This window comes from Sinocyclocheilus anshuiensis, unplaced genomic scaffold, assembly GCF_001515605.1.
Source record: "Sinocyclocheilus anshuiensis isolate Anshui unplaced genomic scaffold, SAMN03320099.WGS_v1.1 scaffold647, whole genome shotgun sequence".
Classification (NCBI taxonomy): domain Eukaryota; kingdom Metazoa; phylum Chordata; class Actinopteri; order Cypriniformes; family Cyprinidae; genus Sinocyclocheilus; species Sinocyclocheilus anshuiensis.
This window is the reverse complement of record NW_015552606.1, coordinates 244,184-252,017: the sequence shown is the minus strand read 5'-3', so window position 1 is coordinate 252,017 and position 7,834 is coordinate 244,184. Positions and strand designations below refer to the sequence as shown.

General features: G+C 37.4%; 1 protein-coding gene across 1 annotated transcript in view; it reads right to left on the bottom strand.

Moving 5' to 3' along the window:
• The window catches only part of LOC107665879 (MAGUK p55 subfamily member 7-like), a 147,129-nt gene that overhangs the window by 98,806 nt on the left and 40,489 nt on the right, over positions 1 to 7,834 (bottom strand). The window lies entirely within an intron of this gene.

Below are 7,834 nucleotides of genomic sequence, written 5' to 3'. Positions count from 1 at the left end.
CGCTGCCTGCGCTGCCTGTCATTAATGTTAATCAAAGAACAAAAGAAAATCATTCACTGATCTTGACTGAATATATTTAATAAATTTAAATGATGAATCTATATTTTATTTATTATAACTATGTAGTGTTTTTAAACTTTTAATTACAGTTTCTATACCTGAAATTTTGTTCAGTTGTATTTATTTATGATATTGCTAATTGATTTGTTTGTTCCTATCTTATTACTGACTGTTTACTTGTCTTTAACACTTTAATATTTGGAATTTATATTAATCTAGTTGTTTTTGCTGCGGTATTTTTTTTAAAGCATGGGCAAAATTCCTCTTGCAGTGTTCTGTAGGCTGCTGATTTTTGCTCGTGTTATTCAGCTGCAACAGAATGCTTTGTAAAAAGACAGAATAAATGTTTGACTTAATTTTTTTTATATATTAGATTTTTTTATCTTATTGTAATCGAAACTAGGAATCGATAAGAATCGGAATCGATAAAATTCAAACGATACCCAACCCTACTGATAATACTGCCTGACGCACACCTAAAATTTGAATGCAACGTTTTTGCATTCGAATGTGGATTTTTATTTTAAATTCGACGAATATTCGAAATTAGAATTTTTTTTTGACAGCCCTAATGTGGTGTACTGGAAAGTAGCTAAATAAACCAGCAGACAATGCATTTACAAAACAGAATGTTATTTTAACAACATAAATTATTATACACAGCAGAAAGCCATCTTTGCATAAAAACAACCCTTAATCTATAGCTAGCTAATTGAGGCATAATGATACTGGAATGTAATAGCCTAGCAAAGACCCCAATGGTAGGCTAAGGTATTCAGTTACTGTCTGCGTACTGTATGGCTTTGTAATGTTTTGTCAGAATTAGACCATTTCGTTCTAAAATTGATCTTTTAAGGGCATATTTTTTTCAAGTAAATGTCTGCGACGTGCCGAATCCGACGATAGATCCATCATTTTTATGTTGAGCATTTTCACGCTCTTTTTTCCTCAGGTAACGTTATGCCCCTTACTTTTATAACGTTAAACCACGATATTACTGGTATGTAATATTATGTGTTACTTAAATGTAATGTTGTTTTAGCTACAGTATGTAAAGTTAGACTTAATCTTTCGTGGTGTATGTATGAGGTCCTTTAATCTTCCCCTATTTTAGTGAATGCTTGTATTGCTTTACAACTAGGAGACCAGTATAAAAATTAAAAGAAAATGCACTCTGATTTTATTTTTTAACAGTGTCGATTCAGCCCTCCAGATTGGAGACTAGATTGACATAAACTCAATTCAGTGCTGAGATGGCTAGCTAGGGTTGCCTATGGCAACCGTTCTGTATAATGTGGAATCGTATTTTAAAATCATATCATGCAAGAACACCCTGTTTGACAAACGTTTTCTTAATCTGAAATATTCTAGGTATGTGAGATTCTTGCTGGTGCAGATGGACAAGGAATGGTGGTTTGAGCCAGCTTTGCTTAAAAAACAACCCTTAATCCATAGCTAGCTAATTGAGGCATAATGATATTGGAATGTAATAGCCTAGCAAAGACCCCAATGGTAGGCTAAGGTAAATAATGTTAAGCTGGTATGAAACAGAATTGTTTTATTACAAAATATATACTGTATACCCAGGAAAGTTATTTTTAAACAGAAGACAAAATCTTTAATCTAAAACTAGATAAATTTAAAATGTTATATTATAATACATCACACTCTAAAAAGTGCTGGGTTATTTCTGTAAACACATTTTTGGGTTAATTGTGCTGGGTCATAATTCTGGGTTGTTTGAGGTAATGTAAACACACAGTTGGGTTGCTCATGCTGGGTCAAATGGACTGTAAGGGGTTCTTTCACCACTGAACAGCTGGGTTGGGTTATTTTGACCCAACAGGTTTATTTATTTTTCCTCTTCATCGAACTTTCTGGATTCTTCACTCGTCTCGTCGTCAGACGGTCACGCACATCGCAAGCAGGATTATAAGGTAAGTTAATATGATGCTATGATTATTTACCTCTATTTTTAATAAGTTGTGGTAAGAGCACACTGATTTCTCTGTTTAATGAGTAAGTTATTTGATCTGTCGCTGTATGGGGTAACGTTATTCTGTGAATGATTAAGTAGCCGCCTAACGTTGAGAATTTCTCCAGCATGCAGTATATCATCAGGGCAACAGTTTTTTTTCTTGCCACCTGTAACATGTTTCATATTTTGTGTCACATGTATTGTCTGTTGTAGGACTCTTTGTTTGGCTTAGTTTTAATGACACAATATTTGGACTGATTCTCGTGTGGCAATAATCAATTTTTGAGTGTTCTGATGATGCAGTGTTGACAAAGAATAGGAATCTACAGTGCCTAGTTTACACAATTTTGTGTTTTAAAGAAACTGATCTACAAAAACTTGTTTTATTTGTGTCTGTAAGGGTTGAATGAAATGTGTGACAGCATCCATTCAAAATTTTTTTAAAAAGAAATGTGAAAACTCATTAAATTGATATTTACAGTCGCATTTTTTGTTGAGTAATTGTATTACAGAATAATAATAATAATTTTGCATTCCTCTGTGATCGTTATTTATTATTATTGCTAATATTGGTAAATATAAAGGTAGCAAGGCAATAAGACAACAAATAACCCAATGTTTAGGTAATGTTTAACCCAGCAACACAGTTAACCTTACCCACTGGTTGGGTCAAATAAACAACCCAGCATTCTGGGTAAAACGGTTAAACCCAGCACTTGGGTCAAAACAACCCAGCGCGTGTTCTGTCCCATAGTTACCCAGCAGCTGGGTTAAGGTTGGGTTATTTTTTAACCCAGCACTTTTTAGAGTGCATGGTTGCCAACATTGGTTGCCAGCCTGACTGGAGTGAGATACACGTGTTCTGTCCCATAGTTACCCAGCAGCTGGGTTAAGGTTGGGTTATTTTTTAACCCAGCACTTTTTAGAGTGCATGGTTGCCAACATTGGTTGCCAGCCTGACTGGAGTGAGATACATGAATATAATAATAATAATAATAATAATAATAATAATAAACACACTGCCTTACCCTTTACCCACTGTTTGTCTATAGTGTAAATTTTTTTAAACACATTTTAAAGCCTATATTATTTTTTAACTCCACAGTTGTGGAGTAAAATTCAGTAAAATTCACTTTAAAGATTCACTTTTCATTCATGAAGATGAAAAAAGGCCAAAAATGTGTCTCCTGGTGGAAAACAATTACCTTTAAGATGAAAATGACTTGAAATTATCATTATAACCATTAGATGGCAGCAGAGGATCACTCATCAGCTCAGTTGCCATTTCCCCTAGTTTTGTCACGTTGCTTTTAGATTTATTATAAAATGACTATTAATTTTTGTACTTTTACTGTAGGCTACTAAAGTATGAATAAATAAGTTAATTAATAATGGTATAATAAATAATAAGTATTTTATCTTTAACTTTAGAAGCTGCTAAATATATTCAGCCAACACAGACTTGTCGCTGCTGTAGGTTTGTTACTCTGAATCACTTAATGCACAGCTCTATTTTGACATCGGCTTGTCAGATAGTTCGTTCAGTCCATTGCTACAATATTTATCACTGATAATCATAGCAATGACTCGCGGAACAGTTTAGCTGATTCACTCGCGTAATTTTTTACACTCGCGTTTGTCATTCCTGAAACAGTATACGTGGACAAACAAAACTTTTCTTCAAATTTTAAATGGATTATGTGAGAAACCGTTTTTCTGGTTATAATGGGAAGATCTGCGAGTGCGTAGAACTCCGTAAACTTGTGAAAACAATTAGTTCAGAGCGGATTCTGACTAACCGACAGTAAACACCTCTGATCTGATTCTGATCTGATTTGTGCATGATGCGCCGCTATGGAAATAATAAGATGATACGTATAGATTATATAATTATTTAATATTGTATTTTTATATTATTATCATTGCCCATTGACACAATATATCACCCAAAAAATAAATAAATAAAAATAAAGCAGTCATTTCATGTACTCTTGGGGGCCCCCTGGTGGAGACGGGGGCCCTAAGCAGCCGCTTAGTTCACTTATGCCTTGGGCCGGCTCTGGCCAATAGGCATCGGTGTTTACAAGGATACTTGCAGAGCACAGTATTTCAGGCACAAATAGACGCAGAACTGAATAGAAATCAGTGTTCACGTGCATCTGCGTGGCTCCCACTTTGTCTACACCGGACGTGAGCGGCGCGACTTGATCCTTTCATTTAGGTTTACTCATGACTTACCCCTTGTCCAAATAGCCACACTTGCGGTCTTGGCCACTTGAGAGCGCATCCGAGCGACAGGAAGTAAGTGCGCAAGACTGTCCCAGGTCTTAAAAATGGCAAAACGCAGTGCCCTTAACGCACACTAAATCCACACCATCTTGAATACCACTCCGGAGCGGTATTCAAGGCTTAGTGTATCCCATCATGCATCATGTTCTGGAAATAAATCGTGAGACTTTTTGCCGAGATCTCGCGAGAGGTCACGGAAACCTTTCCAATGTAAGTCAAATATTAATATAATATTTAGATATTACATATAATTTGGTAAAAAAACAGTGTTTTTATGTTTTATTGGTGCAAAGATGAGTAGTGGTGATATTTATTTTGTACAACATTTGCAACTGCTTTTTATCACTTAATTAGAAGCACCACAAATTAAAATGATGTCATGTTATAGGGACTATTGAACAGACATTTAGCAGTTTATTTTAAAATGCAAAGTATTTAAAATTAAAACTAAGCTATGTAAACACTTGCATTTTTACAACACTATAAGTGTGTTCACACCGCTGCAGTGTTTGATTTAGTTTGCACTGTTTCACTTTAAAAGCACTACACACTCCAACAAGTCGAAATGTTCTTCTCAAAGTAGCCTCTTGATACCCTCAACATAATGGATCCATCTGTGTTCCAACTCTATCTATCACTTGTGGTCTTCATCCTCACTTGGACACTTGGGCCAAATACAGGACATATGTCATATTAGTGTTCAAGTGGTCAAGTGCAAAGACCGCAAGTGTGGGTATTTGGACAAGGCAGCTGTCTGTCTACACTGGATGCGGCGTGAAATGACAAATCCCCGACAGTAACCTGATGCCGCGTTCTCTTTATGACGTACTGACACAAAGTTCAAATGATATGCAACGGTCACTTTGTCGTGTCCAGTGTAGACAGACTTTGGGGCCGTTCACGTCACGCCTAAAAACGCGTGGAAAACGCCAGTCACGCCACTTTCTCCTTCTTTCCAAAGTGCTCGGGAGCTTGCGCTTTCGTGGCGTCTGCTGTTGCTAAGCAACCGTGACCTGCGCTCTCCACGACGACACGAAAGTTTCAAAGGATAAATGGATTTCCAGCACTGAAAATCCCTTGCAGTAGCTCTGCTACTAAATTTATTTAAAATGGGTATCTCTGTACAGCTGTCGCGTCCGGTGTAGACACCGTGTCGGTGTGTGAGCAAAGAAAACAATCATTATAAATATAATGATCAGTATACTAAACATTGCACATCCTGCGATGTGACTATCGTGGATGCGCACATCGCGATATCGATGCTGAAACGATATATCGTGCAGCCCTAATTTTATTTAAGAGGACAGAACATCCAGTTTTCATGCCATCACATTTTCTCTGGATAATTAGTAGAAAAATTAACTACACTGCAATTACAAAATTACATACAACATACATACTAATATACTTAAACCAAATGTAACTATCTTTAATAAAAGAATCATAATCATAAAATGAAATGAAATAAAAAGATTATGCATAATGTTTTCTCCTTCAAATTTCATTTCACATCCTGTGCATGTTAAATAGTAGTAACAAAGGCAATGATATACATTATAAACAAACAAAAAAATAAAACATTATGAAACAAAAAACTGTCAACAGGACCTTATATTATAAAAGAACAACAACAACAAAAAAACAGAAACTAAGTGTTAACAGGTACAATTATTTTAATCCGAAATATTTCTTTATCATGCTCAGATCTCATATTTAGAACAGAAGCAAAACTGTTATTAGAGCTGGACAGTATAAGAGTATATATCATGATGACGGTATAATATGCCCATTGTTAGAGATTTTGCTATATTGTTTATTTCACTGTATGTAAATATGTCTGCGTAGCACAGCACTACTTAAAGTTAATAACACATAATAGTGATAAAGAATCATGCATGAAAGGAAAAAGAAGAAAAAAAAAGAAAGAAAATGTGTTGTCGACTGACACACCTGTGAACCAAGTGAACAGAAAGCTGCCACTCTCAGACAGCATACAATCATGAGTTCAGTTCTCTTTAGCGTCTTATTGTGCTTTAACGGTCAAATACACACACAATTATGTAAAAATTCCCATTTTGTAGAGTATTCACATAAAGACAGTTGGTTATATCTTAAGTGAACGTAAACAGTTGGGTGAAAAACGGATGTGTATCAGTATATTGAATTTGTGCATACAGCAGCCTAATTTACCTGCTGCTGTCAGTGTCATTACTGTTAATCAAACAACAAAAGACAAACTTTTTAAGTGACAAGTGACGTGACATGTGGCCAAGTATGGTGACCCATACTCGGAATTAGTGCTCTGCATTTACCCATCCAAAGTGCACACACACAGCAGTGAACACACACAAACCGTGAACACACACCCGGAGCAGTGGGCAGCCATTTTTATGCTGCGGCACCCGGGGAGCAGTTGGGGGTTCGGTGCCTTGCTCAAGGGCACCTCAGTCGTAGTATTGAAGGTGGGAGAGAGTGCTGTACATCCACTCCCCCCACCTACAATCCCTGCCGGTACGAGACTCGAATCCACAACCTTTGGGTTATGAGTCCGACTCTCTAACCATTAGGCCACGACTTCCCCAAATAACATTGATATCTTTAATAAGAATCAGTTCATATTTGATTTATACAGTGAAGACTATGTGTTTTAGTTTTACACTTGATTACTACATTTCTCTATATATAGTAATACTTACTACATATTAAAGGAACACTCCACTATTTTTGAAAATAGGCTATTTTCCAACTCCCCTAGAGTTAAACAGTTGAGTTTTACCGTTTTCGAATCCACCCCTCAGGGGCCACACCTACAACTTCCACAGCTCTGGGCGGGGGTGGATGATCGTACCCTCTGCCTGTGAGAGACGATCTCTCCTGACAGCGCACCAACACATGGTGACCTCTTAGGTCTGGGAGGAAGTGTCTTAGTGCACGAAGCACGGCCAGCATCTCCAGGTAGTTTATATGCCAAGTCAGATGGCGACCACTCCCCAGAGCAAGTCTGGCAGTCATGCATATGCTCTGGAACAGAGTAATATCGCGTCCACATCGCAGGCTTTGCGATTAGCTAATCGCAACCTCTCAAATCGCGATTTCGATTAATCGCACAGCCCTAGCGGGCAGGGAGGAACACACAGCCTATACGCTGCCTGCCCTCGCCTTAGGTGTTTGGTTTTGTCTTGTGATTTCGTGACAAACAACACTAAATAAGACTCACAAACAGATATCAGACTGACACACACAAGACGCAAGTGCTTGCTGAATGACAGAAAGCTGACGCCGGTTTCACCGCACGTGCTTTTATGCTCCTGGTCACTACGTCACCCCGCCCGTGACGTTTCGCCCATCCATTGGACTGATTACACATGTGATTCAGAACGCTGGAAGCGTTTCCTTAGCGTTTCGACGCAGCTCAAGTTCCTGAAGGGGAACATTTTTGGTTCCTCAAAGAACCTTTCAGTGAACAGTTCTTAAAAGAACCATTTTTTCTTAGTCTGAATAACCTTC